General features: G+C 43.7%; 1 protein-coding gene across 7 annotated transcripts in view; it reads right to left on the minus strand.

The window, feature by feature from the left end:
- EPHA5 (EPH receptor A5) overlaps nucleotides 1–12,675 on the minus strand; it is a 165,982-nt gene extending 153,307 nt beyond the window's left edge. For 4 of the 7 annotated variants that reach the window (XM_062574426.1, XM_062574423.1, XM_062574425.1 and 1 more), the window contains exon 1: nucleotides 12,569–12,675. The gene's annotated coding sequence lies outside the window, so the exon portion shown is untranslated. The other 3 variants (XM_062574421.1, XM_062574419.1, XM_062574424.1) reach the window with 2 other exon arrangements.
- Nucleotides 12,676–21,095: the final 8,420 nt, after the last annotated feature.

Here is a 21,095-nt window from a genome sequence, read left to right on the forward strand (position 1 = left end):
ACAGATCTAGTTTGAGGAACAGTTCTCAGAGTCCATCTGATCTTGACCGCTGGCTTGTACTGTACCAAGACTTGAACCAAGTCTATCGTACACAAAAATAGCCCCGAACATACAAAACTACATTCAAGGGGAAAAAATGAGCTCTCAGCTCTGGAGTCACAAGCACCGCAGGGCTATTCTGTCCAGGTATTTGCACACGCGTGCCGAGTATTAATCCAGAATACGACCATAAGGCACACAGCTGCTCTGCCTCAACTAGCCTATTTGCGTGACATTTGGCAAAAACACGTGGTAGCTCAGCATCTGGGTAGCTTTTGCCTGCTAAAGTCCAAAGAAAATTGGGAGCTTGCAACGCTACCCAACTACAGAAGGGTCAGTGGGAATAATATTCAGTGACTTCACTGAAACACAGTCACAATAAGTAAATACACAATTCAGTTGCTTTCCACACCACAACCTATACAAAATACATTATAGATATCATCCAGTAAAGGGCAAATTTTACCTGAAGATTTCAGAGAGGAAAATTAATTTCCCCTGCTTCAGCTGAAGTCCAAGGCCAACACTCAAGTGCTCCAAAACATGACTGCATTTTTTCCTTCACAATGTCATTAAAAGGGTCATTTTAAAATGCACTGAAAAACAGGACTTGTAACACTTCCCATTTTACAACTACGTATCATTTTAGAGAGAGGAGGAATGGAGTGAGATTGCCAACACTACAGCAGATTCACCCAAATTCCTTGCATTACAGTCACTGCGATTAAACAGTGCAGAAGAGCGTACCCCTGTCCCAAGTTGCACTGGATGCAAAACAAGTACTGATCTAGGCTGTACAACTTAATTTAAACTTGTCCCAGAGATGCCATTAATGAATGTAATTAGATGAAATGTTTGATGCTACAAAGTTTTTTGTGACATATTAATATCAGTTAAAAAAAAAGAAAAAGCAAAAAAAAAGTGCTTTTATTCAAATATTGAGTTTTAAAGAGAGTATGACACAGCTAAATATTGTATTCACTTTCTATCAACAGCAATTTTTAAATTGCAGTTATTAACTTCAATTTCAAAACAATTCTGTGCATATGAAAAGATAATATGATCCATTCAACTCTAAATCAAGTCAGTGGGAATTTTTATACCGGTGAGTCAGCCACCAGAACTGAATACTAAATCTTCAGTTAGGAAAGTGGCAGTGCCTCCCTTATTTCAGTAGAAATGTGAATAGAACAAAGTAAAAAGGAGGGGATGAGATACTACATTGCACCTGTCGAAAGGTGTAACCCAAAATTCTGTTATAACACAAACGACAACTATTGCATGTGAAGTATCCACAGTTCGCCCACCACAACCACCACCACGGCCAGGCACCTCCGGCTACTTCGTGTCCTTTTTATCAGTGCCGGATGCTGCCTGCAGCCCACCCAAGCCCTGATGTCTGCCCTTTCGAGGGGGGTGGCTTGCCCACCGCAGCCCAAGGAGCGCCCGGCACGCGCGGCCCCTGCTACGGAGGCTTAGTGGATGCCTTCTCGGGCAGCCTTTGCGTCCCAGACCCGAGAGCCACAAACGCAGGGACTCACTAAGCACAGCCCCAGCCACGTCGCTCAGGGCACGGGCTCAGCAGCTCCTCTCCCAGCTGGGGATGCTGTTTTTGCCGAAGTGGCTTACGTCGAAGAAAAAGAAAACACGCAGATTGGCCAGGCTGTGGAAGACTCAACTGGCAAACAGCAGGTAAAAGTGCACGCCTGCAACACACGGCAGAAGGGTTTCAGCAGAGGCCTTATGAAAGGGCTGGCACCACCCCAAGCAAATGCTCTAACCACTAATTGCATGGCTGCTTGGGCAAAAACAAAGCTTTTCTGCTCCTGAATAAAAAACAACAACAAAAAGCTGTTTCAGCCCATAACAGGCAGGAAAAAGAGACTACAGATCATCTCGGGAGAGGCAGAAGCAGGTCCTCCCCAACAAGCCCGAGGACCAGTGCGTGTTTGGTTGCGGTTGTTTAACAGCCAACTAATCCAAGCATTTAGGGCACGGAAGGAGGTAATTCAGGAAAATCTCCAAGTATGTGCTTCGGGCTCCCATAGCACGGGAGGTCCAGCATCCGGCTCAGCTCCTGTACAGCTGGGGACTGCTGCACCAGTCCCAACGCTTTACATGCTCCACCAGCATAACCCAGAGCTGTCTAGATTCAGGAGCCCTGGGGAAGGAGAACTCTCCCCGCTCTGCAATGTCTCCAGCAAGCAACTCTGCTTGGCCCCTAAGCTTAAAACAGAACTGACTTATTCCCGCTTCCTTTTTCCTTAGTGCCAGGTAGCTATGTCTTAACGAAGCAGCAAAAAAATGCACAGCACACAAGCACACACTCAGCACATGTATTTTTGCCAGTGAACTTGGAAGAGTTCACATACATACATTCATAAATGTTTTCTGCTCATATCCACTGCCAGCGCCACCCATCCCACAAGCCCTAATTATTTCTAATGCTCAGTCAAGAGGAACACAAAACCACACAGATCTATATCATCATTAACTTCCATGCCTTCAGGGTAGGATAAATGATGATTAAGTCTAGAGTCACACCACAGCCTTTTTTTTTTTTCCTTTTTATTTCTTTTTTTTTTAATATAGAATAATAGCTTGGGGAATTTGCATATACTTGCTCTCAGACAGGCTCATTACTAAGGGTGAGTAATCAAGTTAGAATAAAGCCATAAGCGACCTAAACCTTTGCCCTGAACTCCAGCTGGTGAATTAACAGTACTTTTTCACTCATGCATCTCCAGCAAGGATGCTGTATCTGGCCTTCTACTCAACTGTCCCTGTCACACTCACACAACTGGCATTCAGCAGCCTCATCACAACTACATAGGGATCAAGGCTGGAAGGAAGCACAAGCACAGCAAATACCAAGTGAGGCCGCTGCCAGCATTCAATATTGACCTAAAGCAGCCTACCTGCCCAGGCAGCAGAGCACCCCATCTGCCACTGAGGACAGTGCCGCGTGGTTGCATTAGCTCGTGCGGGTGAAAGCGGAACCAGTCTGCTAAGACAGCGCAACATCTCAGGTAGAAGCCACTGCTCCATGGGCTTTTGATCACATTGCTGAACTGAAATGGCTCCAAACTGGAACAGAATCAGCTGGCAACAGCTTCAATTTCTCTGCTTCAGTTTCAAAAGGAAAGAAGCCCCCAAAACCAACAAAAAACACCGTCCCATCAAGACTGTCCATCCAGAAAAACATTCATAATTCACCTGGGGCCAAAGTCTCTGCTGGCACATGCAAACAACTCTTCTGGGAGGCTATGGTCTTTCAGCCAAGCCCCACAAATTCTTTATGAGCTGGAGCAGTCCTGCTCTTAGCAGCACCATTTCTAAGTGGACTTTTCCAAGATTACAACGTGACACAATGTACAGAAGTTAGAAATTGCTCCAGGAGAACAGGCAAAATGGCCAGAATATGAAGAGCTGAGAGAGCTTATGCCACAAAGTTGCAAAGCTTTATGAATCTTTTTTTTTCACTGAAATAAAACTGAAAAGCAGGAGCGAAAGAATGTCCTCTTTGATCAAGTCAACACCACAGAACTACAGCTTATATCACAAAATGAAAGGGGGTTAAAGAAACCTTCACTTAAAGCCAACTTAAATGTTTGAAAACAGTTTTATAAGTAAGTAGTACATTTTGGAATAAAACATCCAGACTAAAATTTATTTCTTTTTTTATAGAACTAAAGCAAAACTCTGCTTTGAAACAAACACTTCTTAGGAGTTCAACAGGAATCTGAACATTGTTTTTGTTTACCTGAACTCCTGTATGAAAAAAGGTGAAAACCAAGTAAGTGCTCCTACAGCCTCGAGGCTCCTCCTGCAGCTCTCAGCCTCCTTTGCACAGCACTCTGCAGCACACAGCCGACCAAGGACAAGACGGAGCTAAATCAAGGTAGCCACAGCTCTGACACAACACTCATAGTTTACAAGAGCAACAACATTTAAAATACTCCTGAGAAACCTCATTCAAGTTGATGGGAGTATTTACACACTGGAAATTCAGCACGAGGTGAAATGAGCTGCTGGATGGAGGTCAAGGCACCTGGTAACACACGGCAGCAGTGCTTTGCACTGAACCGTCACAGGGAGGTCTTTTCTACAGCGTTACTGGCTTTTTGCCAGGGCTTACACCTCCAAGCCACCAAGGGTTTGAGCCTTCAGCTGCATTTGTATGGATGTGGTAAGGACTCGGATCCTTTCTGAAATGCTGGGAGGGAAATGCATTTCCTTCAATTGGACATGAACCGATGCTTGAGTGTGTGAGGCTGTAAGGACTGCTCCTTCAGCACGTCCCTCTTCTCTCCATCTCCCTCGGCCTAAGGCAAGGGTTACAGCTGCAAAACCCACCATCACTAACAGCACTTGTTTCTTGGCAAGCTGTATACCCCCTCATCCTTCCTCCTACTTTCTCAGAGTTCACTGAGCTACCAAGATGCATTGATTGGAGAGGTCTCTTCATCATCATGAGTCAAAGTTTTCCCTCTTCATAAATCTTTACTGGTTATATTGCACTACTGTTGCCATTCATTTTCCAACTGTTTTCCCTGTTGTGCCAAGTATTTCTTCAAGAAGTATAAATCCAAGGCACTCCAGCAAACGACAGTCTAAAATAATCCAAGAAAGCAAAAAACAAATGAAAAAATAAACTCCTGGAAAGAATCAAAGTCATCAGGGAGCAGATGCTTTGTGTTAATTAGTTGCACTGAGCTAGGACAGAAAAACAAGCAGGCAAGAACTTGATAGGAAGCATTTTCATCCGTGGAAATCAACTACAGCAGAACATACGCTGTAGAAGTATCTATTATTTATAGCCCATTGGAGGAAGAAAATATACACTACTTAATGAACTCACAAACTAATATTAACTACAGATTTATGTCTTATTATGTTGGCTTCATTCTGCTCTAAGCTTTCTCATGATTTCCTTTTATAGCAAGTGCCAAAATGCTAGAACCTATATCACAGATTCATAGACTTTTAAGGCCAGATGGACAACAGCTACCACAGCATCAGCCAGACAATTTTACCCAGTAATTTCTGCATTATGTCTGTAATTTCTTTTTGAACATGCTGTTTATGAGGGGTGTGATACTGCCCTTTCTGTCAAAGTTCGCTGGGTCGAGTGCATTTTTCTGCAGGCACAGCACTGGCTGTAGCATCGTGGAGCTCGACTGAAAAACTCACTCCCATAACCGGATCCACTAAATCAAACAGCAAACTGCAGGTTTTTCCCCTGCAAGGATTTGCATTCAAGAAAAGAGGCAGTCGTTTGTTCTTCTCACAATACATAACCTAAAAGCAGAAGCTGTCAGGAAATTATTAGCTCTCCACCTTCCACAAAACAAGACATTTTATGTTTGTTTGGGGGTAAACTGGAAAAAAGCCTGAAAGCCTAACATGGAAACTTAAAAAAAAAAAAGAAGAAGAAGAAAAACCACTCCAGCTTTGTTTTGCCTTAAAAAAAAAAAAAAAAAAAAAAAAAAAAAGACAAGCTTTTCCATTTCCATTGAAATCACCATTTAATCTAAAAGGAATTACTCACTGAAACAGGAGAGCAAGTCAATAAAATCATTCTGGCTCTACTTGTAAGATTCACTGGAAACTATATGCTGCACTTGCACAACAGCAGTCTCCAGAGCAGCTGCAGCACAAAGCTTTGGAGGAAACCTTTGGGTCTACCATCACTCTCATCAGCAACAAGAAAGAAACTTCCCATGAGGTAAGGCATGACCAACATTTTGTTGCATGGAGCAACAAAATGCCAACTGCTGCCTGAAGACCCAGGTACAGTTATATCCTTAGAGCCACTGATTCCTTTCAAGGTATACCAGTGGCATGGCAATGCTTGGCCATTTCCCCAGGGCACAGAGTGAGATCAACAGATCATCGACACCTTTTCAACACATCTACTAGTGGTTCAAAGATGCAATCAGTTTCTTCAAGACTTTACTTAAAAAAAAAAAAGAAAGAAAGAAAAAAAGAAAAAAGCAGCACACAGGCATAAGCGCTTGCTTAAAAGACAAGCACCAAAATCCCAGTGGATTCCCACTGCAATCAAACCAACTGCTGGGAGAGTTAAAATGCACTCCTGTCCCTTCCCAAAGCAGAAAGTTATCAACTAAAAGCAATCCAAGCTCTGTTCCAAAAAGGGATTCCAAGAGAGGTGAGTATGAAACTCTGTTAGGCATCTAACTGAACTCAGCAAAAGGAAAGAAACTCAGTAGAGAGAAATTCAGAGCTGTCAGCTTTCAGCATCAGCAAACTTGCAGGACCTCCCTGGCCACCACCAATAAAGCTTTCCTGTTGACAATAATGATTACTCTGCTGCCACCCAGCTCACTCGAGATGCGAGAGAAGAAAAAAATAAAAATAAATAAATAAATAAGGAGATACACTGACGTAATGCTTAGACAGCATTTGAGAGCAAAAATGTTTAAGAGGATCTATTGGCTTTTCAAGGGGTTGACAGTTTATCCCATCTTTCCTGTTGAGGGAAGAGGATGGAGGTTTTTAGTGGGAAGAGCACATTGCCAACACAATTTTAAGAAGAAAACTTGTAAGGACAACAGTAAAACAAAGATGAATACACTGAAATGAGTGCTTTTTGTACAAGTGTAACATAAAAAGAGAAGTATACAGATTTCTGCAAGTAGTTTTACTGATCTGGCACATACAAAACAGATAAAGCAATATATAAACAGTAAGTCCTCACAGAAACATCATGAGCACTATTGTCACCAAATAATTATTTTGAATCTAAAGCATCCTTTAACCCTCACAGAATTAGGAAGAAGTCCAGACTGGCTGCTTCACGCTATTTTTAACCTAAAAATAAACCAAGTTAGAAATCCTTAGTGTTAATACATGGACAAAACACTTCAGCACCATCAATCCCAGTCAAATGAAGCAGCTGACATAGAAGCTTGCAACTCAGAGAGTCCTGCCCTCTCTTCTGCAGGGGCTCTCTCTGATCCAAGGAGCTGGCTGGTGGGCTCAGCTTGACCCTGTCCTGGTAATACATCCCTGTCACCACGATCCATACAAAGCCCAGCCGCAGGCCACTACCTCAAGCACCAAGTAAAAAGGTGGAGGAGGAAAAGGAAGGCAATTTCCATCCACCCTGATGTGGCCTAGTTTGCACTGAACACTCGCATCGCAATTTTTCTAGCCCACAGCATCTTCAGTCCTCTTTGCACAGAGTAGAGCTGCTCACATGCGGGCAGCTCACAGGTCAAAGCACCCTCGTCCACAGCTGGCAACGCGCCGTCAGGCCCTTGGTGACAGCCATCCAACGCACAGATTCTGAATGTGGAAGTATTTTGACTAATGGATCACCAGCCAAGTGCTGCAAGGTTGGCAATCACTGCACTGTAGTCTCCTCCTGATCACAGTGTTTGCCCTTCCTTGGCTACCTTGTGAAAGACAAGGTAATTGCTGTCTACCTCTAAGAGTATAAACACATTAAACCATTGGAGATGCTCAGATCCGCCACTCAGGAAAGCCATAGTACCTACCAAAACTGGGACTAAACAGAAATGCACTGTCAAAAGACAACCAGAAAGCTAGAAAATCCCTACAGAGACCTAAGCTACTGAAGGCCAGTGCTCAAGTTACCCCAATACAGGTGACTGCAAAAGCTACTGCAGCACCGAACACTTCTGCATCTGCAAGAGCCCTCACGTGAACACCCAGCTGGTCACACGCACAGAGCAAGGGGCAAGCACGACAAGCATGATGCAGACAAACCCAGGACAAGTCATCGCTCAGTTCTGTTTATACCAAAACAGCAACATCTTTAATACAGAATATATTTTGCAAGAAGAAAAAAAGCTATTCGCTTTTAAAATATGCAGCAATTTTATTAAAAACACAAAGAGAATGATTTAGTGAAGAATAAACTTTACAAAATATGAATCTGTTCTTTCCAATACAATCATTAACACACTGTTTCTATACATCCTGCAACACTGAGTAAAGAAGATCTACTGCAAGGCCCCAACTCTCACAAGCACTTAGGGTCAATGAGAAAGGTGCACTCATGACAGGAATTAACATTCTGTGTCTGGCCAATTTACCATAAACACAAGATACCTATTGATCTTTTTCTTTACTTCTTTAATGGATAGAAGGCTGAGTGTTAACTAAAGAGCTGAGAAGTGAGCACTGATGGCCAATGTTTCTAGAAAATGATCTCTCTGTGCTTCTCTCTTTATTTCCCCCTCCAATCTCATTTTGCCCTGGGAACCATGATTCAGATTTAATTCTTAATGGAGAAAGTGAGAATAAAACAACTAGAATAGCCAAAGAAGTTTATTTTCTTCTCACTTTGGAGTAAGGTCTCATTTCCCCAAGTGTCCCTAAGCAACTATTAAAGCTCATCTCTGTTCCAAAAAATATATACCTGCATACTTAGGGAACGGACTACTTAAAACTTGGTCTCAGCTCCAGCTCAGAAACACTGGGTGTCAAACAGTCCCACTTGCACTCACAGTACAGCAGGATCCTACGCCACTTCTCAGCCGAGCGATTCCCACGGGGGCGTCCCAGGGTTGAGGGCTCAGCGTCAGCACAGCGTGGGGCAGAAACATAGCCACAGAAACAACGCATTTTGTACTTAGTACAAAGAGTAAATGCTTTCTCACACGTGAGATTTAGTTTTCTTATTTGTTTCACAGAAAGAAAACAGCAGGCACGGTGCTGGATGGTGTGTTAGAGTTAAGACGCTGGGAGAGTCAAGGGGGAAGCTGTCAGACAAGCACACTAACGGTTCCCTTTCCCCCCACAGTACCTGTCAGTTTATCCTTTTGTAAATTGATTTGCAAATAGCTGCTTTATACATCAAATTATGGTGTCAACATTTACGATACTATAAGCTGACGGTCTGTCAGTGGCTCTGTTCGAAGACAATTTGCCTGTTTTCCATTATTTATTACAGTTTTTAAGATAAGCTTCAAAAGGAAGCAGGGACTATCTTTGAGTCAGCTTTCGCTACTGTTTAGTCTGCATTTTTTTAAAAACGTGTCATTAAGCAGCAATGCTTTTAGTCGCATACTTAAAGTGCTGCGTTTCAAACGCTGTTCTAGTATCAAATAAGGATAGCAGTTTTCATTTTAAAATGATGATTGAGTCATTGTAAAGCTCTCGGAAAGACATATATCACGTAAGACCGATCCCAAAAAGACCATTAGACATGAGCTGTCCTTCCTCATAGCAGTGATTCCACTGCTGGGAATTTAGAAGTCAATGGCATTACTCCTGTGAGTAAAATAAATGTACAGCGCTGAGGCTACATACTGCTATTATGACAAGCACATAGGGAACTATTCCAATGTACAAAGTTAAGGACAGATGACCTCCTCAGAGCCTCCATACACCACAGTGTTGAACAAACTCAAACATATCTAAAGTTACCTGCTTTGCATACTCAAAGTATAGGCATGCTGGCAGTCCTTAATACCTATTGAATTACACAGAATTACCATAGCTATGTGAATGTACAACATAGGAAGCCAAGTTGTACGAGCAACTTAATAATCAAAAAAACACCCTGATCCTATATATTGGTACCCAAGCCATTACTCTAATTGAAACATCCTGATTCAAGAATTATTTCCACGCCTACTTCCACTAAACATGGAAGTAGGAAGTTTAGTAAACATGACAAACTCCTTGAAAAAGGCTTCACTCACCAGTCGGATATAAATGTTGTGATATTATACCTAAATATGCATTTAGCCAGCATGCCCAGACATAGAAATTACACATCAATATCCAACACAAAACACACAAACCAACACAGAGCAGGTAGGATCATTCCAGGCTGTGGCAGCAATAATCTGCAAATTACAACCTTCCTCTATTTTTGCCCGTACCAAACCCACCCCATTAATTACATTCGTTTATTCATTCAGTCAAACTAAAAATGATAAATTGACAAAAACACAGCCTCAAAAAATCCCTCAAAAAGTTAAAAGGAAGAGGACCAAACACAGTAACTAAGGAACATCTTTCCAGTCTGAAGTCCCTAAAATAAACACCATACCTATTCATTACAAAGCAGACTCATTTTGTATTTCTCACCTTCGCCTATCTAAATCACAATGCCATTATTTCCAATTGTAGTTCATTTGTTTAAAAATATACTCCGCTGTTATAGCATTGCCTTATCAGCACTTATTTCTGTTGAAAAGCCCTACACTGAAATATACTTTATATTTAATGATAATGATGCAAGTATGTTGTTGAGCTACTTTGTTACAAGCAGTCAGAAAATGTAGTGTACTTGTTCTTCTAAAAGTCTACCAGAATGACACTTTCTAAGGTCACCTGGGTGATTTCCAAAAGAGATCTGCAAACCAAGCCAAATTCACAGGGGATGGGTAACAAATCATTCTGAAGTTTTTTTTTTTTTTTGGGGGGGGGGAGGGGGGGAAGCTGTCTTTAAACAATTTGTTCATTCAGCCTGTTTTACATAAATAATTTACACAAGCCACTTCCCAAACCTGAGTACTTACAACAGATTAATTTAAAACACGTGCACGTTTAAACTAAAGGAGGTGCAGGAAATCTAGTCGTGTAGTCCAGGGCTGTCTCTCAGGTCTGTGACAGGTCAGAAGTTCCCGCGGGCGGAAAAACAAGGCACAACCCGCACAGGAAATCTGTTCAGGTTCACGTACCCTGACCATCGCCAGTGACTTCAAAATTATAAGGCTTCCAAAAATATGTAATTCAGCTCATTACAGCGTCAACAACGCTTTTTTCCAAGTCTGAAGCAATGTATTTCTCATTATTACCAGTATCTGAATGTATTTTTATTCTGTGGAAAATAATACGTTCCATCAAACACACTATGGCATGACGGTACTTCCAGGGAAGCATTTCCCTACATATAAATCAGAAGCAAGGCATTTTAAAGAAATAGACCACGATGAAATACTGACATTTCAATATAATGTGCAATACTTTCCAGTGTACTTTTTGGAATATTTTCATTGTGCTGAATTTCTGAATTTGCAGAAATGGCCAAAGGGAGAAAGGAAGTCTCTAATTCTAACTGATGAACTTCGCTGAAGAGTTAAAAATAACAGCTAGACTATGTTTGAAACAGCAAATAGTACTAAGGCTTCGTTCTTCACTGCATGCTGTGTTTTTAATACACAGCTTGAGAAAAAGGTGACAAAAAAAATAGAAATTCTGCGAAAAGTTAACCCTGTTTTCTCTATGTATCTTCATAACTGAAGAGATCTGCAAAGGCAGCCAGATTTGAGATACAGGATGAGCACTCAGCAGTTCCCCATCAAAACGGGCAGGTGTTTCTGAAAACTTTTGCACATTTGAAAACCTATTTCCATGCTAAGAAACCCAAATATAAGCTTTGGGGAATGTCCTGAGAAAACAGCAATGCAGAGTGTATGATTTTCTAATGGCACAAATCAGCTATTGAGCAAGTTCAGGCCCGCAGCTAGAGCCCTGCCACCAACAGTCTTTTAGCTTTGCATTTACTGAAGAGACCAGAACCACAGAGCAGGAGCAGGGGAAGCGGGAGGAGAGAGACCACCAAGCAAAACCGCTGCTGCCCATTACTGTGATCGAAAGATGCCACCAAACCAGTCACTCGGCAATTGCATTAATCCTTTCCAGGCTTGCACCCGTCGGGCGCACGTCTTGCAGCTCTGTACCCAGGGATGCGGGGGGTCCCCGAATCGGGGCAAATGCTGGGGTGGGCGAGGGACGCTGGGGACGGGGCTCAGCGCAGCTCCCGGCCGATCTCTCCCGTCTTTCGCCTGCCTTGCGCTGCCCGGAGTTTTCGCAGCCGAGCGCGATGCCTCCCACCCACCAGCAGCAGCCCGCTGCGGGCAGCCGCTGCTTCCATCTCCCGCCTCGCCCGCGCCCCCGGCGCGCAAAAAAAAAAAAAAAAAAAAGATAAAATAAAATAATAAATAATCGCCCTCGAAGGGGGAAATAAAATTTTTTAACAATAAAAATATAAATATATAAAAAATTAGACTGAAAGGCGGCTCGGAAACCTGGGAGCAGCCCGGCCGGAGAGGAAACCTTCACACACGCTTTCGCCGATTGACTCGTCGGAGATGAAACCTCTCAGCCTCACCGCACCGGCCGCGCAGCGCTCTGCGGAGCGCCGCCACGGCTCGGCTACCGCCACGTTCCTGCCTTTCCTTCCTTTACGTGTGTCCAAAAAAATATATACATATATATATATATATATATATATATGTGCGTGTGTGTGCGTGGTATCTTTCAGCGCACTGCGGCCAGGGTCTGCAGGGCTCCTCGCGGGGAGCCTCCCCGCCGGGCACCGCCGAGCTCCGTCCCGGCGCCCGCCTGCAAGCACGCAGCCCCCCGGGCAAAGCTTTGCGTACCCCCCCGCCCCGCACCCCGCTGGGCAAAGGCCCCGGCACGGCCGCAGCCGTGCAAGGCGCCCGTGCAACCCGCGCCTCCACAGGCACCTGTGCAAGCCGCGCCCGCCGCCCCGCCAGCCCGCCGCGGCGGCCCCGCTCACCCTCGCTGCCGGGGCTGGCCAGCAGGCTCCGGAGCGCGGCGCACAGCAGCAGGCACGTCCAGCCGGGAGCCGGCGCCCCGGCGCGGCCGCCCCAGCCGCCACCGCCCTGCAGCCCCATCCCGCCGCCCTCAGCGCATGGGGCCGCGGGGCCGCGGCTCCCCCCCCGCCCGCGCTGCCCGCTCGGGTCGCGGTCGGGGACGGGGCGGGCGGGCTGGCAGCGCGGCGCGGCGCGGCTCCGCTCCCGTCCAGCCGCCCGGCGCGACTAGGGAACCGGGGGCGGGGATGGGGGAGGCGGCCCGGCGTCGCCGCCGCCGCCGCCGCCATGGAGACGCCCCCGACGGGGCGGACCCGCTGCTGCCGCCGACCGCCGCCGCCGCCATCCCGCGCGGGGACGGAGCCCGCCGCGCCACGGGGGCCGCCCGCCCGCCGGCCCGTCCCTAACATGGCGGCGGGGGGGGGGTAGGGGTGCAGCGCGCGGTGCCCCCGTGCGCGCGGGGCCGGGGGCGGCGCCGCTGCTCGCCTCAGCGGCGCGCGGGAAACCGCCACTCCGGCAGTGGGACGCGGCCGCGGCCGTTGGCGCGGGCAGCTGCGGGAAAAGCAGGTGGCAGTGTTGCCACTGCGAAACGCTGAGGAGCCTCGCCGTCAGCCCTCCCCCCCCCCCCCCCCCCGAGAGGGGCTGGAAAAGCACGAGGCTTGGGGGAAAAAAGAGAAAAAAAAGTTAAAATGTGAGGGGAAACGTTCAAGGTTCCCACCCGGGGTTCCTGCGGACCAAACAGCTTAAGTGTGACACGTTCGGACTTTTCTCCTTGAACCACAGAGGCTGAGCATCCATAATTTTCCAAAACCAGCAGTGGAGCGCTCCTCTTCAGGATGATCGAGTAAAGTAAAAAAAAAAAAAAAATACTGCAAACATTAGTGTGAAATCACGAGGTCTGACAACGCTCACGCATAGCTAAGCCGCGTTACAACTTTTCCTGTCGTTTCTCACAGGTGTGATGGGCACTGCGCTGGTGCGAGCGCTTGCGGACACGTTGGGCCCATCAACCTTCAAGATTCAGAAAAACTTTGGAAATCACGTCCAAACCTTGGGCGAAGACCCGCTTCTTAGCAGCACGCTGTCTGCAGAGACATTCCCTGCCGTAAGTTTAAAAGACAGTTGCTTTTGTTGTAGCTCTCGCGATCTCCCAGTTTCATCACTGTAGCAGTGTTCAATCAGGTGAAGGTACTAATTTGACAAATAGATTAAAGATTATTTTCAGGCATGTTTAACCTTTCCAAGAGAGGTGCTAGAACACAGTTTCAAAATCAGTGCTGACAGTTTGTTTCATCAAAGTTTTCACTACAGTTTTTTCTTGCATGGAAACAGCCCTTGTCAAAGCCAATTTTAACATGTTATCTTCCTACCAAAAGCAAAAAATCAAAAAACAAACAAAAAAACCACAAGAGTATCAGAAACTAATTCTTAAAGCTTTATTCACCAGTATCAGTTCCTTGCTTTAGCCCTGAGGAGACTTTCTCCAGGTATGCAAATAAATACAAAATCGAGTCTTGTAGGTACACAAGCATAAAGCTAAAGGTTGACGGGCACCCTTTTGATCTGTATTGTTCCTCCTCAATTTTACTTCATTGTGGATAAACTTTTCAAAATATCTGGAGTGTTGGTCTGACTGTGCTCCCAAGCAAGCTTAAGCTCAGGTTTCAGCTGGACAGGAATTAAGCCCAAATCAGTGCATTTTAAAAGTCCATGCTGTCCCTCTCAAAGTTTATGAGAGTTTTATCTTTCATTTCACTGGTGCCAGGATTTTGTGCTGTTTATTTATAGTATGAAGGCAGTAACTGATGGTTGGATGCCTGCATTGTATTCCACACAAGGATCTCTCTCCACAGGACAAAGTTCAGGATCCAGGCTCCAAAGAAATTGTAAATTCTGTCACACAATCCCTAAACAAAGCCAGTATTAAAGAAAAAAGGACCTAAATGCACAGGTTTGCACAATTAAAGGCTTGTACTCAGACCAACAGACTTTAATGGAAGAAGTTCCAATAATGCACAGCTTTGCATATTGGCATTAATTATTCTTTATCCATAAGCTAGCTGGACAATACAGCCTACCCACTGCATATTTCTCTCTGTCCTGCACCATGAGTCTCAGTTATTGCAAAAATATAAACATTGTCTTAGACTCTATCATGCATATTATTTTCAAAAGTATTTGCTCCTCACACAAGAGGATTCTGTAGCTCCCAAGCTATGCCATGTTTGTTTGTCATTTTTACTGCCACCAGCAGGACAAGGAGGGGCTTTGTTTTATAACATTAGGTACATAAAGTTGTCAGGCAAATGAAAGGCACAGCATATATCTATTTGTGGCAGTGTCAGACCTTCACTATTCAAACATTATACTGATTCGTAGATCAAAAACTAAGGTTTTCCATCAGACCATCCCTAGTATAGAGCTGCATGGCCAGACTCTTAGCTAGGATAAATCGTCATGATTCACAGAACATCTGACCCAGGCCCTGCATCAGATTTGCTAAGAGAGTAACATCACCTGGCATTCTCATTTTTAGGACTTTTCCATCTGCAAAAGCATTGCTAACTTTTGCCAACCAGAAATCAGGGAAAAGTGAGGAAAAAAGCCCTCAGAAATAGCACCTTGCTAGCATATTCAAAAAGGATTGGATGGCAAAGAGTAAATAAAAAGTTCAGCTAGTCAAGAGCCTCTGCTGGCTGCAAGGCAAGTGTGCTTTGGTTAGACAAGTCTCTTACCACAATCTAATGTTACAAACTGTTGTTTGCTCCCCATTTTCGGCTGCTATTTGACAGTCATTATCTGCTGTTTGGACTGGCAGGCTTGTAATTTAGAGACATTTCAGATGATATGTTAGTGACATCTTAATTTTCTAGGAAACACCGAGATGAGCTGCATATGATTCATAAGCTATTTATGAATAGCAGCCACGTTCTAGGTATTCTCTTAACCACCTTTCTCCCTTGTAGAAAAGCAGTTCTTATTTCCAGGCATGTGGTTCATGTTGTCCTAGTGCCACAGCCAGGATCTAGAAGTGCTCTAATCTCATCTCGCAGGTTGTCCCTGCATACTGTTAAAAATGCTAAATACAGCCTTCCAAATGCTCATTGCCTCATGCCCTGAAGGGAGGCTATTGCAACTCTGTTTAGTGTCTAGCACATCATATTTTGTCAGAGCTTTGAGTTTTTGCTATGCTCCTTCTGGCTTTGTCACCAATCTGCTTAACAATCTGCAGCTGGCAATTCCCGCCTGCATTTTGCCTTCTCAGTGCACCTCACAAGCTCTTCAGGAAGGGACAGCAAGTTTAGCAAAGTGCTACACCAATCCTGCTTGCCTTCTAGCACCAGCAAGGGCATCCTGCGTTGAAAGTGTGCCCCCTCCTGCTGGTTGAGTGAGAACAGTGTTACGTTTTCCTTCTTTATAAGGGTCTTTCTCTGCAATCCAGATCACTGTGAGAAGCAGTCCCCTCTTCACCACTATTTATGCATCAGAAAAAACAGGTGATCAGAGAGAAACTGAACAATCTCATGGGTTTCATTCCTATAGCACACCAAAACAGAAAAGAGATCTGCTACTGCTTTGAGTAAGCTCGTAGTAAAATCACAAGGGGTGGGCCACTGCTCTTGAAACTATTTGGGAAGCTAATCTGTCTCAGGCTCATACTAATTCATTTCTGCCCCTGATATTTACCCTTTCTCACTTCTGCAGTGTTTCCTCTTAGTCATCGCTTAGCCAAGGTCTATATTCCATTCTCTGTATCTTTTTCTAATGAGTCACTCCTATACATTGGTAATATACTCCAGACTGCCTCCAGTTTTCCAACATCTTTCTCATAACATTTTGCCCATAAGTGTAATCATACCAAAGCCATAATAAGCAACTAGCTTGAAAATGCTTTTGTATATAATGTCTGAAATGACAGCTTTGACCCCTGTGACTTGCTGCTTCCTAATTTGTTGTCAGCTGTTACACATCATTTAAACTATTTTTTAAACCAAGTATCTTTTGAGTTAGTTTATTCACGATTATTTCTACTAGACATACAAGGGGTCATTTTTCCAAGTTTAGTTTCACTTCTCTACCATATACATATTTCTCTTTATATAATTTCCTTAGACCAGCTTCTGACTCTGCATTGCCAATTCATTTCATTAGCATGTTGTTTATCCTGTCATCAACAGGATACAGGGGGACATTAAATGAGTTTATCCTTCAGGTTGTTTCAGTAACCATCAACCTGCAGCGAAACACGTGCCCCTGTATCATTGTCCTTTACTAAAGTGTAAAGATACAATACTATTGCATCTATTCCATAGGGCCACTGTCTGGGGAAAGATTTAATTTCATACTTCAAGTGTCAGCATAAGCAGTCCCACTGAAGCTGTATCTTCATTGTATTAATGGAATAGAAGCCAGCCCACTGTAATGCAACAAATTGTTTAATTAGGCATATAAGCATTGCCATTTTCTTTTGAAAAATCCTTTTCTCCAGGAAGAATCAGAAGATGACACCTTCAAGGAATACCCTCATGAAATTTAGTAATTACTTTTTGGTTTTTTTCCTCCAAAACCCTTGAAAGTGAAGCTTTACCTTCTATTCAAAAACTAAATGCATATTAAAAGCAAAAGCAATCTGGGAGCAGCTTTGTATAGTAGATGAATATATTTGGATTTGTAGCGTGGATACAATACAGTTTTAACACAAAATGGCTGTGTTCAAGAAACACCTCAGCAACCTACACAAGACTGCAGAAAGCAGTAGTCTCAGCCTGAGCAGACAATAGAAATCTGTCCTAGGAGCCAGGGTGGGGGTGGAGGGGAAGACACATTAGGCACCAAATGTTGGTGGGCCACCTCTTGGCCAGATGAGGTATATCAGGGATTACATCCCTCAGTGGCTCCTGAAATCTTCATACTTTGGTGCAAAGATGTAACAACCAACAAACCGATATTTGCATGAAGAAAAATGAGCAAGTGGTAAATAAAGCATTGCCTGTGCAAGTTCAAGACCAAGTGACTTACATGGTCTCAGCACTGATTTCTCTTTTTCAGCCCCTACCAAATACAAGAGCTACTGGCAATTGAGGCTTAGGAAAATCTGTTCATTTTATATACAGCCTGAAAATAGATCCAAAGTATTGAAAATCAATGGGAAAGCATATGAATATTTGTCTTGGACAAAAGAAGGCTCAGAGAAAGCATCACATTTCAGCCTGGCATTTTATTTTGGAGCGTTCCATCACCAGTCCTTGGTCCTGGTAACAGTTCTTCCCACAGCACTATGAATTTGGCAGCATACTCTCTCATTTGCAAATGCTCATGACTGTTCTCTCACTGGGCTATAGTGACCCCAGGGAGTCAGACTCCAGGTGTTAAAACCACACTGTCCATCCTTGAGCAAAGAAACAAGCCTTGGCCCAGAGCACTGGACACTTTCACACATTAGTCTAGATTAGGCTGATCAGCAAGATAATCTGAGTCAGATGTGGAAGTATGCACTTAAGAGTGCCACGAATAGCAGCTGACAAGAGCCAGTGGTACTTGCAGCCTACCCAGTACTTAGCAAGTATTGAGATATTTCTTTGCATCACAACAGAAGAGAGCATTAAAAGGAACAAATGAAATGGCTTTGCAGAGATTTATGGAGATATTCCAATGTAGAAAGTGGAGCACAGGAGAAAGTGCAAAGGCTAATTTGATTACATGGTTAGCCCTGTATAAATTTAATAATAGACTCTCTTCCACATTTCTCATCATAAGCTATTTACATGTAACTGCAGTAGTTAAGCATCTTACCCTCCTGGATCCATCTCCTCAAACACCTCTGCAAGGAGGAGGAGCATTAATGCTCCACTACAGATAGACAGAAGCAAAACAGATATTAAAGATCCAGATAAAGTTTACTTAATAGATTATGGCTCTTCTGAATCAAGGATAATGTTCTTAAAAGACTAATAAAATGATCTTGATCAGAATAAGGATCAGCAGATATGAAGAGCTGGCTTCTCCCCTCGAGCATTTCATTCAGCAGCTTTACTAGACATTGCGCAAACTTAGGCAAACTACTTAAATACATTGCAAGTACCAGAGTGCTTTGGTGGAAATTTAGCCCTTGAGTTATTTGCTCAAGGTCACACAGGTGTGTGTGGCAAGCCCAAGTCTAGCTCAGAAGCCATTAGAGGATCCATTTCCTCTTCATTCTCGCTTTTCCTTTCCCAGCATGTCATTTTGGATCAGGATCTATGCTAGTGATTGTGGACTCCTTTGTAGTTCAAGGGTTCAGCCTTTCACTCATTGAATTAAGTCTTTCAAGGTGCAAACACAATAATGGATGAAAAGATGACAGTTAGGACTATATTAATGTCTCATAATAGTGAAATATGTTAATATCATACACATAGTGCTGTTCAGAACTATGTTCCCTTCTTAACCATGTTTTGCATGAGGTCAGTAATACTTTTTTTCATCTCTAAGGCAATCTGGATGGCTGCCCTGAATTGCCTTGCTCATAAGCAGACTAGTTTTTTTATTTGAACTATTACCTTGTGTTCCACACTGAGGCCAACCACATCTATTCTCTTGTTGTTTAAGGAAAGCAAATACATTTGATCTCCCCTCTCCTCCAAGCAAGGCTGTTAGACACCACCATCTCTTTCAACCTACCCCTAATGATTTGCTAAAGTCAGTCACATCATTGTCAGTCACTTCATATCTCAAATATGTGCAAATGCTTAGCAATTTCAGCTGCCAACACATTCATTTATGTTCATGGGAGATGGCATCTGGATCACAGCTATAGTCTTTGAGTCCCTTCCATCAGCTAATTGCAACTGTTTTTAAAATGCAGGAGCATATTTATTTCTCTCCTTCCTTTGTAATGCTCAAGTTATGCCATTAGTTAGGGCTTGTGTTCCAAAATCAGAAATACTTAGCTTGCAAAACTCGAGTATCTACTCAAAGAAATGCTTCAGCAATTAAAATAATTATTTTCCATGTGCATTGTTAGACAATTTTAAATAATCGAGAGTGACAGAATAGGACTGGGGCCAGCTCTCTGGGACAGACTATCTCATGTGACAAATCATGGCACAATTATTGCCCAATGACATACAATCCATGTGTTTCCCATTGTCACCCTTAGCTTTCATAGTGTTTCCCACATCCCATCCAAGAGTTATGAACAGAATATATTACTCAAGAAAGAGCTTACCTGTCTTAGACTTTAAAGAATAGAAAGAAGAGTCAAAAAAAACCTAAGCAGTAACCTTCCTTTGTACACAGCTTCCCAGCTTAAGGGTCCAAGTGCTGGAAAGAGGCAAGCCTTACAGACCTTACAGTCCATTGCTAGAAAAAGACACTCCTTCAGTCTCAGAGGAGCTGGAGCACTTAGGTGGCTTTGCCAGTAAGCTGTAGGACTCGGGTACATTGATACAAACTTTATTTCTGAAACAGGCACCCTGAGTGATCCTGAGGAAGCTATTTTCTCCATTGATAATATCCCAATTCATTCAATGCTACAGACACTTTGGTGCGAGGGGGCATCTTAGCACATTAGGGAAGACAAATTCATGACAGAGTGCCAAATAAGGTGCAAGTAAAATCCTGTTAGCAAAGATAGATGCTTTAAAGGGTGAGCATTACACCTGGGTGAAGCTGAAGGGGAGCACTATCACTGCCATAGCAGTATTTTTGCATTATCCTATTGGCAGTGCGATTAAACAACTAGAGGAGTATCCTGCAAATCAAGGTCCCATGTTTGCAGCTGCTGGTGCACCTTCCTTCACGACTCTGTTCTGATTCAACCCTTTCCCCTGCCAAACACCTTTTTTCTTCTTTCAAGCAGGACGACCTCTTAAGCTAAGTATTGGCTATGGCTAGATGCAAGGAGAGTCCCTGGTAAGCCCTTTAGGAAAATACTGTACAAATAAAGGTTAATAGAGCTCACTAAAATATCACCAGTGAGATGTAAACTCACCATCTGCATCATATGGCTAGAGTGAGAACCGGCTGCTCACTTCAATTATTTCTCCATTTATAGCTTCTCTTCCTTGCTCTCAAACCTTCATTCCTTTTGTCTCTTGTGAGATCTGTTAGGCTCTGGCACCTTTGTTTAATCCCTACTCAATTCACCCTTTTGTAGCTTCTGCCTTCCCACATGTGCACTCCCAGACACTTCTGGCTGCCTCTGTTTTCTACCTTTAATTCTGCCCCAAGCTAAGCAGAAGAGTAGGTGATTACAATTTCATTCGATCAGGAGGTGAAGGAAATGGGGGCACATGCACAGCAAGTAGAGAAAGGAGTGGCAATCAGATTACAGCTATAGCCTAGAGCAGAATACTTGGTAATGTGAACTTGTAATGGGTCTCTGGTCTAGGGCACAAAACAGATACTTTACCCAGAGTGCAGTAGTCACCCAAAGACATTTACTTTAGGAAATACTGAGCCTGGTATAAACATTTAAACTTCAATAAAACAACCATTACAGATGCATTGATT

This window comes from Rhea pennata, chromosome 4, assembly GCF_028389875.1.
Source record: "Rhea pennata isolate bPtePen1 chromosome 4, bPtePen1.pri, whole genome shotgun sequence".
Classification (NCBI taxonomy): domain Eukaryota; kingdom Metazoa; phylum Chordata; class Aves; order Rheiformes; family Rheidae; genus Rhea; species Rhea pennata.